General features: G+C 41.9%; 1 long non-coding RNA gene across 3 annotated transcripts in view; it reads left to right on the top strand.

Annotated features, from left to right (window-relative positions):
• LOC133246239 (uncharacterized) overlaps positions 1-17,398 on the top strand; it is a 458,519-nt gene that overhangs the window by 227,239 nt on the left and 213,882 nt on the right. The gene's annotated exons all lie outside the window — the stretch shown is intronic.

Below are 17,398 nucleotides of genomic sequence, written 5' to 3'. Positions count from 1 at the left end.
GTCTCCCACATTGCAGGTGGATTCTTTACCATCTGAGTTTACATATAAAACATAGACCTTACATTTTACTAGTGTATGTAGATCATTGCCTTTACCAACATCAGGCTGCAAATTTGAGCTTGAGCTTCCTTGTGGCCATTGCAAAGGGAACTATGGGCCACTCCATGCTTCTTAGTACCAAAAGATAAAAAGAACAATCTTGTTTGGAGGCACACCTATTCCTAGTACTGAGACCTTAGGGATTTCTCTAGCTACGAGAAATTGAGCTGGAATCCTGAATTGATCAAAAGAAAAATTATGGCATTTTGTATCTAGACAAATATTCTCTAACTACACTGAGATGTACAAAGTTTGAGTGGTTTATTCAGAGTGGAAACATTAAAACTGAATGCTAAAATCTTCCTGTTTCTTTATATACAGAAGTTTCAGTCCACACAGTTTACAAAGAACACATGTTGAGGCTCAGATCATGTCAATGATGATCAAGTAGTTGACCTAGGAAATGGTTGATTCAGTGGTTTAGGCCAATGCAAAGGGGGAGGGGGTGGAAGGCAGCACAGTCAGTCTCCTCACACTGTTAATATGATGGTTGACAAAAGGAAATGGGCCACACAACAGCCCCATAGAGGCCAGGGAAGGACAAGGTGGTTCTCATTTCTGGCATATGAGAAAAGAGAGGAATCTGATCTTTTATTATATTCTCTTGAGAACCATTACTGCAAACCAACTTTTTTCTGAGTACTAGAAAATGGAGAAAACAGGTAGATTGGCTGACAAGTCCATGAGGGGGATGATTCTCCATGAACCCATGTGTTCATTAATACTCATAACGGCTCCTGTGCTTTGAGGACTTACTCTGTTCAGACAGGCTGCATTTATTTCCATGCATTCTAAGTAAAGCTCTTTTTCTTTTGGAGGATGGACAAGGAGCCTCACAAGCCTTGGGTGGCATGCCTTAATTAAGTCCCAGAGTTTTGATGACATAATAGAGAGAACATTTAAAAGCCATGTAAATTGTTCATGCCATTCACAGACTACATTACAAATTGTAACACCAGAGCTCCAGTGGTCCCAAGTGACTAAAGAAAGGCCAGGGCTGAAGAGGAAGAACCTGGGATCACAACCAGAGACAACTGTTGATGACCACTCAAAGGAAGAGAGGGAAAGAGAGGCACATGGGGCCATGAATAAACCCAAACTTGGATCCAATCCTCTTCAGGCCCCTTCTGATTTTTTGTATTGCCTGAGTCTTTGGTTCCCCTTCATATATTCTTGCTCTTGTCAGAGAGGAAGGGGACTGAGAAAACACCTTTGTTTGTTGTTTAAAAGTCATAGAGCCTTTCTTGGGGGCAATCTCAGTAGCAGGAGAGACAGGAATCAGATTCAGAAAAAGCCAGTAGTGAGGAGGTGGAGGTGTGGGGAACTCATCCAGAAAGTAGTAGAAGTGGGAAGGAGAGAAAGTGCATGCTGGTTTGAAGATGGAGTAGGGTCAAGAGCTATTCTCTTTCCAAAATAGAGGAGACGCCTGTGCATGGACAAAAGGAAACGTTTGTTGGGTAAATGAAGGACCAAGACTGGAATGAAGAAGGAATGGGCAGGGAGAATAAATCCGTGTATATGTATAACTGAATCATGTTGCTATATACCTGAAACTAACACAACATTGTTACTCAATTGTAATCTAATATAAAATAAATTTTAAAAAGAGGAATAGGTCAGAGTTAGTCTTATGTTTAGCCTCAGAAGGGAAAAAGGACCCTTCTGAGGCAGGTTCAATAGAAGAGGACACAAGCATTGAAAAGGAAGGAACCCCTACTGTCCATGAAGCCCTATTCCTCTCAGGAAAAACAGGAGTGTGTATGTGTGTGGCTGAGAGGTCACCCACCAAGAATGAGGAAGGGGAGGTAGACTAGGGCTGGGGGAAGTGGAAAAATGCTGAGATGGCTTGTGTCACATTGCACAGAGCTCTTAGGGTAGAGCTGGACAAGCACTAGGATCTCAGTATACATGTCTGGAGGTATTTTGGGTAGTGTTGAGAAATAAAGAATAAAACACAACCTTGGCTGGGTATTAGAAGCAAACAGATTTTCTCTGCTCAGGACTCAGATGTGAGGGGAGTCGGGGGGAAGAAAAGGTCTTAGCAGATTTGGAAAAGATCTCAACAAATATTCAGTTCAGTTCAGTTCAGTCACTCAGTCATGTCCGACTCTTGGCGACCCCATGAATTGCAGCACGCCAGGCCTCCCTGTCCATCACCAACTCCCGGAGTTCACCCAGACTCATGTCCATCGAGTCAGTGATGCCATCCAGCCATCTCATCCTCTGTCGTCCCCTTCTCTTCCTGCCCCCAATCCCTCCCAGCATCAGAGTCTTTTCCAATGAGTCAACTCTTTGCATGAGGTGGCCAAAGTACTGGAGTTTCAGCTTCAGCATCATTCCTTCCAAAGAAATCCCAGGGCTGATCTCCTTCAGCATGGACTGATTGGATCTCCTTGCAGTCCAAGGGACTCTCAAGAGCCTTCTCTAACACCACGGTTCAAAAGCATCAATTCTTCAGCACTCAGCCTTCTTCACAGTCCAACTCTCACATCCATACAGGACCACAGGAAAAACCAAAGCCTTGACTAGACAGACCTTTGTTGGCAAAGTAATGTCTCTGCTTTTGAATATGCTATCTAGGCTGGTCATAACTTTCCTTCCAAGGAGTAAGCGTCTTTTAATTTCATGGCTGCAGTCACCATCTGTAGTGATTTTGGAGCCCCCAAAAATAAAGTCTGACACTGTTTTCACTGTTTCCTCATCTATTTCCCATGAAGTTATGGGACCGGATGCCAAAAGCAACAATAGGAAAGATACGTTTCTAAACCTTCTAGCTATTCAAGTATATAATGAATTTTCCTCCAAATAATTGATTTACTCTTCCATAAATATATCATTTCCTACTCTTTTCCTTCTTTCCATAGTCCTAAATTTACTAGGTACCATTGTTTCATGAACTGCACCATAGACTATGTCTAATAATATCCCTGTACATGTAGGGTACTTTCTTTCACATTTGCTTACTCATTTCATCCTCCTGAAACCCCATAGGGGACAGTAGGAAGGACAATTGTGTCCATCTCATTCTACGGATAAGGAAAGGGACTCAAGACAGTCTCAGGAAAGTGACTTTTAACCCTCGTTTCCAACATGCTCTCTGAGCCCTGACTTTCCCCTCCACAGCTCTATCATAGTCCTAATTATCACAGACACTGTCTTGTCCTCTGTCTTTATTTATTTAAAGTCTGTCTTCCCAGCTGGATTGTAGGTCCAAGCAGGCATATTAGGGGTCTTGTTCACTATCATTTTCCTAATGGATTCTGTTACCACAGAACCTTCAATGTCTAGTTGAAAGTTATAGTTGACCATCAGTAGATTTGCTGACAGAGGGTCTTTCTTGAACAAATACCTATCACCTGTCACTCTAGCCAAGGAAATGTGATGCCCTGACTGGAAGTTCATGTGTCCAACCCCAAACCTAGAGGGAGATGGGTTCCAGCAGGACTCTATGGGCCAAGAATTGGGGAGGGACAGTTCCTAAGGGAAAAAAAAAAATGACCTGGTTTAGACGAAAAGAAAATGCATGACAAACAGGCAAAAACAATGGATATTCACTTGGATGAATGGACATACAATTATATGTCCTTTGTGTCCCCATTTTTGGTTGAGGATATTGAGATGTTGTAAGATTAAATAGCAAGTCCCAGATCTTGCAGTGCAGGCTTGAAATTCACACTCAAGCCTGGTTGCAAATGACATTGGATTTTTTGCTGTGCTCAGTTGCCTGTTGTGTATTCCTAACACTAATCTAGTAATCTGGAAAGTATGACAGAAATGTAGCATGAGTTTTAGATGTTTAAGTTAAAAAATGAAATCTACAGTACTTCTCAGTATTTATAAAATGTTGATGAAAAAAGATGACTGTAATATGATATGAATCGCCAAGCTATCTAAATCTTTCTACAAATAGAAAAAAAATCATGATTTTTTTTTTAAGTTCATGATCTCCTTTAGAAAAATTAAATGGTGAAAATGAGTTAATTGATAAATACAAATTCCTTTTTAGAAAGGACACAGATTTAATATAAAATAATTGCCTCTTTATGACTGATTTATCTTAAGCCTTGACTGCATTTAAATTATATCTTGCCCTTATTCAGACCTTATCTAGGAAAATAAATGAACCTTTCATTCTGGAAGGAGATAGAATGGAGAATGCCCCATGAGGAGACAAAGAAGAAATAGTCTGAGTTCTTAAAAGATGAATTGAGTTCCTTTTTTTCTCCTCTTGGTTGGTGAGGAAGACGTATATGTTCCGCTGCAGTAAATTGCGAATAACTTGTAACACAGTGCCTTCCACTGGAGCTCTATTAGGAATGCTTTCCCCACCCGCCAGAGTCCACCACCACTGTCTTGTCCGTCAGTCTGAGCCTCCCATCGGAGTCTGATGCGTGGCCATCCACTCCAGGGCCCACGGAGACCATCGTAGTTGCTGTCTGTTAAATAGGGTGCAGCTTGCTTGGCTCCTAAAACTCCATTTTCATGCTGTGCATTTTCCTTTGAAGTAAGATATGTGACATTCTAGACTTTGGGACCTTCTCCCCAGGAAAAGGGAAAGCAAACACTGAGATGTGAGCAAACATCGCTCACATCCTTCAAGCCCAAATAGCTCCAACTAAGGCCAAGAGATTAGGGGCCAGGGGCAGCAGAATGTCTCGGTTATTTTATCTCTTTGCCTAAACAGTCCAGAGTTATTGGATAGTTGCCAATGCACCTCTTTGTATGTGCAGACTAGAAAATTTTACATTTTCATTGTAAAATGAAAGTCCATTTTTCCATTCCATATAAATGAAAGTCATTTTCATGCCATGTGAAATGAAAGTCCATACAAGTCCATTGAATGGACTTAATTGTTTCATAATTTTCATTGTATAAAAAAAGGGGGCTGGATATGAAGCATTATCAAATTTGGGGAGCACACATGGGTAAAATCACCTTCCTTCCATTTGTGATAGCCTGAGCATTTGACAAACAGGAAGTTTGGGGACAGGTCTCAGAGACACAATAGGTGGCACATGCAAGGCTGGGTAAGTAGTTGTGGTAACCAGCATGGCATTCATTGCTGACCTTGACCAGAGCTGTTTCTCCAGAGTGGTGGGGGTAAAAACGTGGTTGCAGTGGGTTCAGAAGAGAATAAGAGGAGTACAAATGGACTCTTGAGGGTAGAGACAAGTCTTTCAAGGAGTTTTGCTGTAACTGAGAGTAGAGAAGTCTGATCATAGCTTTGTTGTACAGTGGAGAAATCATGGTAGGGTCACATGCTGATTGGAGCAATTCAGTACAGAAAGAAGAGTTTGATTTACATTTGAGTAAAAAGAAGAGAGTGCTGAAGCTGTCTTTGAGCAGGAAAGAAGGAATAAGACCTAATGCATGAGCAGGGACTGACCTTGAACAGTTCATTTATCCTAATCAGCGAGCACCTGGTCCCCACAGTATAGGTGCAGAGAGTTGGGAGGATATGGCTATGGGAGCCTGTGAAGGTTCTCTTCAGGTTGCTTCAATTTATTAGTGAAATAGAAAATAAGGTCTTCATCTGAGATGAGGATAAGGGAAGGGGCACTGGAATTTGAGGAGGGAGGAAAATATGAAAGATATGAAACACTCATCTAGCTGGACAGCAGAATGAATGACTTAGATGAACCACCCAAAGAAACCTATTGCTGGATTGTTAGGTGATAAACTTAGACATGACCCCACAGACTCAAGCTGTCAGTGCAAGCTTTGAATTCTGATTGGAATTGTCATGTAGTGATGAAATAATGCCTGATGCACAGTGGGGGAAAGTCTACAGGTGGTGGATTTAACCTCACAGTCTTTCAAATATCAAACAGTCTATAAAACAAAAGTATTCTCAATTAAATGAGATAAAGGTGATCTCCCAAGACAAGGAGAGACCTGAAAGAGAATCCTTTGGAAGATGCATTAAAGAAATATTTTGGGCTTAAGGAAAAATCATTGTAAGTGGAGAAGCCAGAAGACAATTCAACTTCCAAAGATGGTAATATAATCTAAATGAAAATGTTGTTTAAATGCTGGGGAAACAAAGCTCATCAAGAATATTTTTACAGTATAATTTTGGAAGTACAGAACACATTAATTTTTAAAGCAACATTTATAAATAAACTTTTAAACAGGGCTTTGTGACTTGACTTGCTCACTCCCCTAGGATGGCCTTCAGGTGGTCTGCACTCCCTGAATTTGTGCATCAAATCTTGTGTGTCTAGGTGAGTATATGCATATTTCTGGAAGTGAGCCTATAACCGACATGGAATTCTCAAAATAGACTCTGACTCCAGAAGAATTAATAATGACTTCCTTTTTTAAAAAAAGAATGATCTATATCAGAAAGCTTGTGATAAAGGCAGAATATTTTACATCAAAAATTTTTTGAAATGAGGATTTAGAAACAGCTTGGAGTAGTAAGAAACACAATGGACTGGGGTTAAGAATTTGGCTTCTAGTTCTCAATTTGCTTCTGATAAGCTGTCTGATAATAGACAAATCTCCTCACTGATCAGGGCATTGGCTTCCTTCCCTGTGAAAGAATGGAGCTGGAATGCATGATTGCTGAAATCTCTTTCAGTTCTAACATGGTGAGATTCCATAAATGTGTACTGCACTGCATGAATTTTGTTAACAAAAGTGAGAAGGACTGTCTTTATCGAAAATAAAGACTGGTGGAAAGACTTCATGGGTCCTCTGGGTCCTCCTTTTCTTCTCCCAGTAAGTCTCAATGACAAACCACCCATAAATTAAGAGAAATAACAAGTTACTATCTAGAGGATGCCTTGGCTGAGATGGTTGCACAATACTAAATGACACTTAAGACACATTACCCTCTAAGGTGCTCACCGAGAATGGATTTCTAAATATTTACCTCTGACATAACAAAATGTCAGAGGGGGTGTTATTTGTAATTCCAAGACTAAGGAACATGAAGAGTCTGTGAGTAAGAATATTTCCACATGAGAAATATTTGAGTTCCTCCTAATCTCCAGTCCTTCCCACAGTGTATATGTTATTGAAAGTTTCACTGACAGAGCAGTGAATTTAGTGATGGTATATAGAGCTCTCTAAATTGTCTGCTGGGTCATCTGTTCCCACCAGAGCACACACACCTCAGTTGCTATGGAAACTAGCCTCCAAGATGGACGCCAATGATCCCTGTCTCCTCATATTTGCACCTTTATATAGGTCCCTTCCACAATGCATCAGAGTTTGATTGTGTGACCAACAGAATACAGCAAAGGTGGGAACATATGGCTTCCACGGCTAGTTTATAAAGGGACTGGAGTTTTTGCCTTGGTCTTTTGGATCACTCACACTGCAGGAAGCCATCTGCCCTGTCATAAGGACACACAAGCAACCCTGTAGAGGATAAAAGGAACACCAGAAGTGACATGCCTGGTCACAGGTAGATTCATCAACCTCAAGCACTCACAGATTCAGCAAAGTCCTAGAGAATAAATATCCCAATGCCAAGAGGATACATGGATTTTCCATGCAACTAACCAAGATGCCTCTTTGTGCAAGAGGAGGTAGGGGAAGCCCTTGAAAGGAGGAAAGTAATTTTTTCTAAAGAGGCTATTATTATTATCAGAAGAGAATGATGTAGCTTGAATTTCTAAGATTAAGTGTTTTCCACTCTCAGCAGGAATAAGGCTCATAAACAAATATAGCTCTCCACTGAAGGCAGCTCCATGTCACAACTCTTGGTTTCATCTCCGTGCGGCTCCAAGCTTCCACTCCTTTGCCCCAACCTCCCTCAGCTCTCAGTGCCCCAGATCTTTCCAGTAGGAACTGGAGGAGAGAAAGGATTATAAAGGGATTTTACTTTGAAGGCCACTGCAGTGGTCCAGGTGAGATGTGTCACTGCCCTCACTTGTGATGTAATCAAAAGCCAGGGCCAAAGAGTAACCAGCAGCAAATGTGTTTGGGTTTTCATGGCAGCCACTGGGTTCTTGGTGCTAACCTCCTGAGCCAAGCCTCACTTGGCTCACACTAGCTCTGCAGTTCACAGGTTGTGTGACCCCTCACACTCTAGGCCTGGGCTTCCTCATTTCAAAAATAGGATGGAGGTAATAGTGGAGGATAGTGGTGGAGAATTTTGTTTGTGTTCATTTGCTTGTTTTGTTTGCTTTGTTTTTTGATCTGGGTATGGGGAAATGAGGAAGACAATGGGACCAGATTAGATTCTTTCAAACAATTATCCAGCCATAAGACTCTAAGGCTTTATGTTATACCATTTTCTCATGGGAATGCTCTACCTTCAAGACCACCTCATAGTCTACACTTGAACTACTTCAGCAAGTAGACCAAAGGCAGGAAAGCAACCCCTTAAATACTAGCTGCTGAGGGTCTTTCCTACCGAACAACAAGGACAGGTCTTGTTTCTAAACTTAATTAAGGAAAAACTGTTACTTACAAAAATAGGCAAAGATTGCTTCCTAATAGCTGGGCCCTAAGAAGCTAGTCTGATGTGATTTCACAGACACTAAAGGCCAACAAATGTACCCTAATGAGCATCCCAGCAGGTGGCCCCCTTGCTAGCCCTCTCTATACTCTACAATCTAGCTGTAATAACAGCCAACCAAGACCAGCACTCAGATCATAGCCCAGTGCAAACAAACTCACGGATTGTCTAAATCTTCTAAGGAAATAAAGATAAATGAAAATCAACTGACTTGTTCAAACTTAGAGAGAGGTAGGTAGGGGAAGGAGCAAGATAAAAATTATTCTATTGTTTATGACCAAATGCAGCCACATAGCAAAATATTTTTGCTGTATCAATGGCTAGATTTAGCAGTATAGTGGTATCTGTTTTATCTTTTTTTTTTTTTTTGCCCATTCTCCCAAAGGTAGTTTTATTTTGCTGAAAAGGCAAAGAAAGGGGTTAGAAAAATTAGCATTAATTAAACTTTATTTCCCTTGGCCACGGGCCACACAGTTCAAATAAAGTGCAGCCTCTAGCGGAGGCCCCTCACAAGCAAAATCCAGAATGCATGGCTTAATTCGTGTATATTTTCTTTGTCCAACAAGAAAAAAGAGAAAAGGGGAGATAAGGATAAAAAAAGTAAACAGGAAGTATGTCTGCTGTTCACATCCTTCAGTTTTTTGCATTTAGAATAAGTAAATGGTGGTGGGACAGAGCAGGATATAAAATTATTTTCAACTATATAGAAAGATATATAAGTATATACATAAACAAATATTATACATTCTTGACCAAAAGCTCCATTAAAAGTGTTATCTTCTGACCCTTGCCTCACACATCCCTTCCCACTGCTTTGGAAATGGATCCAGATCTGCCTGCCTCTCACCTCTTCACCATGACCCCACCAGTCCAGACCACCATCATCTCTTCAGCAGAATATTTAATTAGCCTCCTAAACAGGTCTCTGTGTGTCCTTCCAAGAATTTGTTCTCTAACAATTCTGATCTGGCTCCCTCTCCCTCCATGACTTCATCTACTATTCTCCCCTTTACTCCTTCTGTTTCAGTCATGAGCTGTTCCTCAAATATGCTAAGCATTCTTTCATCCCAGGCCCTTGGCACTCGATTTCCTTCTGCCCAGAACATTCTTTCCCTGGGTTTGCTTCTCAGCTTGCTTGTCTACTCTTTCACAGCTCTATTGAATGCCTCATGTTATCAGAGGTCTTTTCAGACCACTCTACATAAAATGGCAACGCTCCACTGAGATTTCCCGGAATTGTGCCACTTTTGGTCTTTGATGGTCAGCCCTAGAACTTTCATGGCACCTGAGAACTTTCATGGCACTTGAAAGCCTGTCATTTATTTTGCTGATGAGTGTTTACTGAGGCTCGAGGTCTAGGAGAAGTCGACCTGTCCACCCTCTTGGACCCGTTGGTTCTAATCAGTTTGTGTTGTGTGCTCAGGCTATGTTATTCTTTCAAAGGATGTGCCCTGCCCTCCTTCCTTCCTGTTTTACATCTATTTGCTTATCTACTGTCAAGATTTCTCTCTTTAGAATTTATGCTCCTTGAGATACTGTGCTGTTTACTGCTATTTTCCCAGTGCCTATAACAATGTCTGGCACAGAGTTGATGTTCAATAAATACCAGTTGAATAAATAGATGAACAAATGAATAAATGACTAAATAAAATGCATACATATGAGAGAAAATGAGAGAAGGTGGGGGAGAATGAAGAAGAAAAAAAGAATACACAACCTCCAAACAAGGTCAGGAAGGGTAAACATCTCATACTTTTCTCAGTGTTCTTAAATGTGTAAAATAAAAATATATAAATTCTATAATAAAAATTACTTAATGTTTATCTTAAAACAATTTTGTCAAATTTAAGATTTAGCTAAGATTTGAGCACAGAAAATAAAAACATGCTTTTTCTAAAAAAAACAAAACAGTGTTACACAGTTCGGGTCACCCACTGAGCTGTCCAAGCCAGACACACAGGCTCCTTGCCACCAGCTCTGTCTCCCCCTGGGTTCCCATGGTCACCAGTACTGTCCACCTTCTAAGGCTATCATTCTGCTTTTTCCAATTCCTGCCTGCATCATCCCCACAAACATCCAGGGGTCATTTTATTCCTCATTCACTTCCCACATCTAAAAGTCAATCAAGTCTTCTCAATTTTTTTTCCTGAATTTTCTCTAACATCTTTCTTCTTATCTAACCAAACTGTCATTGTCTTAGGGAAGTTCTATATTATTTTTTCCCCTAAATTCCTGCTTCCTTATTCTACTCCCTATGCCTAATCTCTCCTCCTCAGGCAGCTCACCGCTGATGGTGGAGGGGTTTTTCAAAAACACAAACAATTATCTCATTCTCCATACACCTAAAATCCCTCCATTTAGCACACAGGGTCTCTTCTAGACCAGACTACCTGTCCTGCTAGTCTTCCTCCTGTCTGAGCCCATTGCCTTCATTTCAGCCCAACCCAGCTCCAGCACTTGCATCTCCTTGGCCTTCACATACCTGTCTGTTTTCACATACCTAACATTGGAATGTCAGTCCTTGGCCTTGTTAGTGGGCATCTATGCTTTAAAATTCACCTCTCTTATCAGCTACTCTAGGGGATTCTCTCTGACTCCCATTGATGTAGATGCAATCCCTCTGTGTTGTCTCACTCATTCGAATCTTACATTGAACTCTTAGCCTCCTAAGGAAAGAGACTAAGTCTCAAACTGAATTTTCATTTTCACATTTAAGTCGGTGTTTGAAATGTAGTAGAAATTTAATAAATACTTGCTAGAGGAAAGGGCCAGAAGAGAAAGGGAAGGCAGCTAGGTAATTAGATAGATTAGAGCTATAAATATGTTGAGGGGAAAAGTCCATAAGATCTTAAGATGTGCACACTAAATCTCCATGGATGTTTGCAAACCTTGGACCTGAGATATTTAAAATGAATAGCATGTGATGGTTAAGAACAGACAGGGCATATGAATTTCAATCCCGGTTGAACCACTTAGTAGCTAATTGACCCCAGGCACATTACTTAACCAATTTGAGCCTCAGTTTTCTCATCTAATAAATGAGAAGAATAATATTGTCTCACTGATAAAGCTGGTGTGAGGTTAAATAGGGTAATTCACGTGAAGGGCTCAGCACAGTGCCTGGAAGCAGTGAATGTTCAATAAATGTCATTAATGATAATGATGATGATAATCATTAGGAAACAAGACACTGAATGTTTTTAACAGAACAGTAAGAGGAGGCACAATAATAAAACTATCCAATATATCAAACTGGAATTGCAATCAATGGTATTTCAAAGACCAGCCCCTGAATTAACATCATCATATGAGGGCCTGGGGATGTCAACCAGCTGCTCTTTAGAGCGTACAAGCCGGCATCACAAGAAAAGGCAGCAGGCTGCTACATTTTCTCATGATAAAACAGCAGTTTCAAAACTGTGTATGCAGAATAGTTCCACAGGATGGCAATGTATGTTCCATGAAACAAAGTGCTCTGGAATCAAACAAGATTTTGAGACTTTGTAAACCAAGTCTAACAATGATACTTCTCTGCAAAACTCCTCTGAGCATCTCTGAGAAGGGGCTGGTATAGTGTGTTTTACAGCATACTGTGTTTTATAGATTACTTCCCAGGACTTCTCAAAAATGCCCAATTCAAAGAAAGACCCAAGGGTCTAGCATTTATCATCCCCGGATCACTGAAAAGAAAGAAAAGAACAACAACGTCCAAATATTACTAAGGGTGAATATTTTGTACTTTTCTCGGTTTTTCTAGATGTATGAAAGTAGGTTACTTCTGTAATCAAAAAACTAGGTAACATGTCTTTTAAAACAATATTTTTCTAATTTAAAATTTAGCTAAGATTTGAGAAAAAATAAAAGTAGACATTTAAAAAAAATCAGTGTTTCGCAACTTTAGGAGAAATGTTCTATGCATTGTGAACTAAGAGAAACAAGATAGGCCTGGTTAATGAATGCAGAGTCCCAGACAATCTTAAAACAGCTGACTCAGAGGGCTAAGAGGCCCTCAAAGACCCTCACAGGGCATGTAACCCTACCTGGACGTCCCACTCTGGGAGGGGGAAGGCCAGGTCTCAGCAGACACCTCAAGGGGCAAGATCTTCAATAGAGAGCTATGTTGGTCCTGGGATCCCCGCATGCCTTGACTTTCTCCCCTGAACCCGCACAGCCTCCAGGAGGGCACCTCTGATAGTATGGAGTCAGGCTACTACTGCAGGGCAGCACTGAGTTCAAGGTGGGCCAGCAAAGGCCTCTTACCTCCATCACTGCCGAGGCTCTGAGCTCTTTTCCCTTGCATTCATTTGCTTTCAAGTATCTTAGGTAATTCTGTAAGTTTCTCCCTTTCATTCCAAATTGGTTTCCTGTCATTTTTATGAGAAGGAATTTATTAGTGTTTTAAAAAAATATAAAAATGTCTTTATGCCTAAATCTTTTCTAAACAGGCTTCTCTACACTGTTCTCTGTCCTGGGTTTGGGTTATTTCTCCCCACCACCCCACCCTTTTCTGAGTTCAGAGCTTCTGGGCTCAACCAAATGGAAGTGGATCTGGTAAAGGCTGGAGCGTGGATGTGGGTGGGGTGGGGGCTGGCAGCCGTGAGCTGCTGCCCTTGCTAAGGCCCATTACTCAGTCACTCGGCAAGACTCTGCCCCCAGGCAGCTCGTCCCCCTGCCTCTCTCTGAATAATACACACACCTCACAGGGAGCCATCACTTACACAAATAGCTGAGAGCACCTCCAGAGTACTGTTCAGCTACTAAGTGTTCAGATGCCCTGGGGAGGCCAGATGGAAAGTGCCAGCCTGAGGTCTGAACCTGAGTCTACGGGCAGCTTTCTAACTGGCCTCACAGGCTTTTCCTCTGCAGGGCAAAGTGGTGGTCATATTGAAGCCAGGGCTGCCCTCCACGTCCTAGGGAAGGGGCTGGCACTTTGCCAGTGCTAAGCAAGAGACCTCCCCGGGATCATGGCAAGTAGTGGGTTCACCACTGGAGCTCGGGCGAGAGGGGGTTTTGGGGTGGCACATGCCAGTGAGCTGGAGAAGGGAATGGCAACCCACTTCAGTGTTCTTGCCTGGAGAATTCCATGGACAGAGGAGCCTGGTGGACTACAGTCCATGGGGTCACAAAGAATCAGACACGATTGAAACCACTGAGCAAGCAAATGGATATATATATATAAATATATATATATATAAATATAAATATAAATATAAAGTTTCATGATTACCTTCAGAGACCCACCAATACAGAAAATTGACCTACTGGTAAGCCCACAGCATTTACTCTTCGTGCAGATGGCCATCTTGACAGAATAAAATGGGGAAGACCCTACCTGGAGCAGAAGCTGTGTGCCATCAAGGTGACAGTGATTTTAATTGATATCTGTGTCCAGGGGTGGCTTCTCTTCCTCCTCCCAGGTGAGAAACTGCACTCCACACGCATGGTGTAGGGCCAGGTAGGGTGTTTTCTCTTAGAGCAGAGCAAGGCCAGCACCAGCTATGGAACACCTTGTGTGCTTGGCTGGCCTGACTGCCCCACCAGCCTGTTCTGCCGGTCACCGACCAGTGTTCTAACAGGTTCCCCTCGTGCCATGTGGCACCCTCCCAAGGATCCCCTTATGGGGAAGAGCTTGGGAATGCCTTGGCCCACAGCCTCGAGCACTCAACCTCCACACCTGAGAGCTCTTAGGACTTGGTCAGGACTTCAGTGCATGCCATGCTCTCATCCTGGAGGCATGGTGCAGAGCAGGGTGAAGCCTATGAGGAATGGAGGGCTTCAGTATTCATGACTAGATCCTTAGAGACACAGCAGAAAAAGAGAGGACTCCAGAGGGAAAGAGGAAGGGATGCTGAGCCAGGTATCTAAATTTCCTCTCTGTAGTTTCTGCCTCCCTTTGGAGTTCTTAAAATTTGATCCTACCTTTGGTGTTACCTATGGGGGAATGGCGGGTTTCCCAGTGGTGTTAATGGTAAAGGAAATATAAGAGACATAGGTCGACCTCTAGGACAGGAAGATCCCCTGGAGAAGGGCATGGCAACCCATTCCAGTATTCTTGCCTGGAGAATCCTGTGGACAGGGGAGCCCACAGTCTATAGGGTTGAAAAGAGGAGGACATGACTAAAGTGACTTAGCATGCACACATGCGTGGGGGATGGCATGCTTCCTTAAATCACATTTTAAACAATCATTTCCAATATTTTCTTCAGAGACCTTTTGCTTTTATTTCTAGTTAAGCTTAATAGGACAGTGGTGGGGTGTGCATGTGTGTGTGTATGTGTGTGTGTGTGTGTGTGTGTATTTGCACACATGCATGGTTAAGATGGAGGCTTCCAGTAGGTTCTGGGTAATACCTGAAAGACTTTTAGCCCATCTGTCTGTTCAATCATTTGTTCATACATGCCAAATATATGATGCAAAGATTGGTTGTAACTGAATGTATAATGGGCTTGGAAATCCAAGTTATAGTCAAAGGATACATGTTTCTGCTCTATAAGGTAAATAGGTCTTTGTTACTAGCAAAATAATTCACTACAAATATTTCAATTTTGAAAATAAGTACTAAACTCTGGTCAAAATTTAAATCAGAGCAAGTCCAATGAAAAGCATTAGTCTTTGTCAGGACTTTGAGTAGTTAGAGAGAAAGTAACCTGATTCCATCTAGTTTACAGCACAAGAGGAGTCCATCCATGCACATAACTGAGAAGCCCACCATTATCAGATTTAAAAAGTCAGGCTCTGGTGGATTCAAGGGCTTGGATGACATACAGGGTTTCTTTCTTCCTTAGTCCCTCTTTCTCTCTCTCTTTGCCTATAGATGGGAAGATAATACTGGCAGCTTTAAACCCATCTCCTTACAGCTATTGCTCCAAATTGATCAGGCATGCACACACTTTCTCAGCATCTATGTAACAAAGCTGAATAAAAACGACCCTCTCGATGCCAATCACTCTGGCTTGGAAATAGAGGACCTGGACTAGCCCTCAGGATCATGGCCCTCTTCTGCATCTGGGGTCATGTAGAGGCTGGTGGAATGGAGAGCTGGTGGGGTGAAGGGCTGGCAGACTGGGATGCTGCTCTGGGACTTGTGGATATATGGGATCCTGTAGAAGTGGTGAATCATGGTTCCCTAAAGGACAAGTAAGGTGTGCTTGCTAGAAGAAGGGTAAAAGAATGCCAGGTGGACAAATAATTTCTCAAAGCATTATTGTAAAATGTCCCTGGAAAGGGATTGATTCTGATGAAAACAGTCTCAGGAAACTAAAAGTGGAAACAGAGAAAATACTGAGATGATTTAAAAGTGTTGAATAGATTATCATTATTCAATTATTACTTGCTCAAGAGAGTTTGCTTCAGAAAATACCTTCACAGTGAAAATTCAGGAATGGTGGTATCTTAATTAAAATGTTTGTTTTCATAAAACAAAGTCCAAATAGCTTCAGAGTCAAAACAACTTTTCCTGGAACTGAGGTATTTTTTCCTCTAAAGAAGTCCAAATTTAATTAAGAAGGGATAAACAGCATCTGGACATTCCTGATCTTATATCTTGACATAATTTAGTCCCAGAGGCAGTCATGTTTTCTTAGAAGACGATCCGCTCATTCCTTCTCATGTGCTTTGTCCTTGAGTTGGGGAGAGAAGAGAGGTTGCTGGAATTTGTCACAGGCTCATGACTACCACCTATCTTCTCTGCTTTAGGAGACTCTGCACTAGAGATGAGAGAGAGAGAGAGAGAGAGAGAGACCCAGTACTTCACTGAAGTATTCCAAAGGCTCTTTGGAATCATGGGGCTCCAAAGGGGGTTGCTGTCACCAACTGACTTTTGGCTGTTCTGCTTTACACAGTTTTATGACTTTTAATCTATTTCCATCAGTTATCTTGTTTTATGGCTGCAAATGATAAGATAAACTGGGTCCTCTGTCTCTCTCTCTCTCTGTCAGTGTCACAGGTTACAGGACTCATTGCTGGTCTGTAAACCAAAACAAGACCATGGCCTCTCAGCTCTCTTGTAACCTCCCCCATACAACTCATGCAGGCAGGATATTGAACTCCAAAGCCTGGCTCAATGGGCAAGAGACTAAGCTGATGCCAATTTTGAAAGAGGTTTAGCAAAGCTGTCTCCCTCAGAGATCCCATCACGCCTGTTTGACAAAGCCAACCTTCCTTCTGGTCTGTGGGCAATTTCTCCTTAAAGCTAAAGCCAATCAGCTGTGTGACTTGAACAAGTTACTTCACCTTTCTGGGCTCATCTATAAAATGAAGAGAATTAAGTGATTTCTGTGGCCCTTCTAGTTCTAGCAACCTACAATGCTGTGACATCGGGATGCTGTGTCCCACCACCACGATATAAGGAATTTCTCTCCAACCATGACTCCTTCTGGTGTCTGTCAGATAAAGGCCAGCCCTAACCTCACCCCCAAAGGGTCTGTTTGCAATTGCAGGGACAGACAGGGGGCTAGGCACCAACTATATTCAGATGAAAATTGGTAAGGTTACATCAGTAGCATCCTTAATAGTGTGGCCATTTTTTTCTCCTTCTCGCCTCTGGGATTAAAGCTTGTGTGCTGACTGTTGAAAAATCAGTCATTAACGGCCAGGAAATGACTTCCCCATCCATCAGAACACTGCTCAGCCATGTTTCAGCTTTTTTCCCCTTTCCCTGTGTAATTATTCTCATCCACCACTGATTACAGTTTATAATAGCCATAATTCTCTCCGAATCAATCATTACTTTACTTTACCACGGGGTTACCAGGAGAAACATGAGGGAATGCAGATACCCCCGGCTGGGTTTTATTTTTTGGAAATTGCCTGCTTTCGTCTGGATCT

The sequence above is a fragment of the Bos javanicus genome, chromosome 4 (genome assembly GCF_032452875.1).
Source record: "Bos javanicus breed banteng chromosome 4, ARS-OSU_banteng_1.0, whole genome shotgun sequence".
Taxonomy (NCBI): domain Eukaryota; kingdom Metazoa; phylum Chordata; class Mammalia; order Artiodactyla; family Bovidae; genus Bos; species Bos javanicus.
This window is presented reverse-complemented; position numbering and strand designations above follow the sequence as displayed.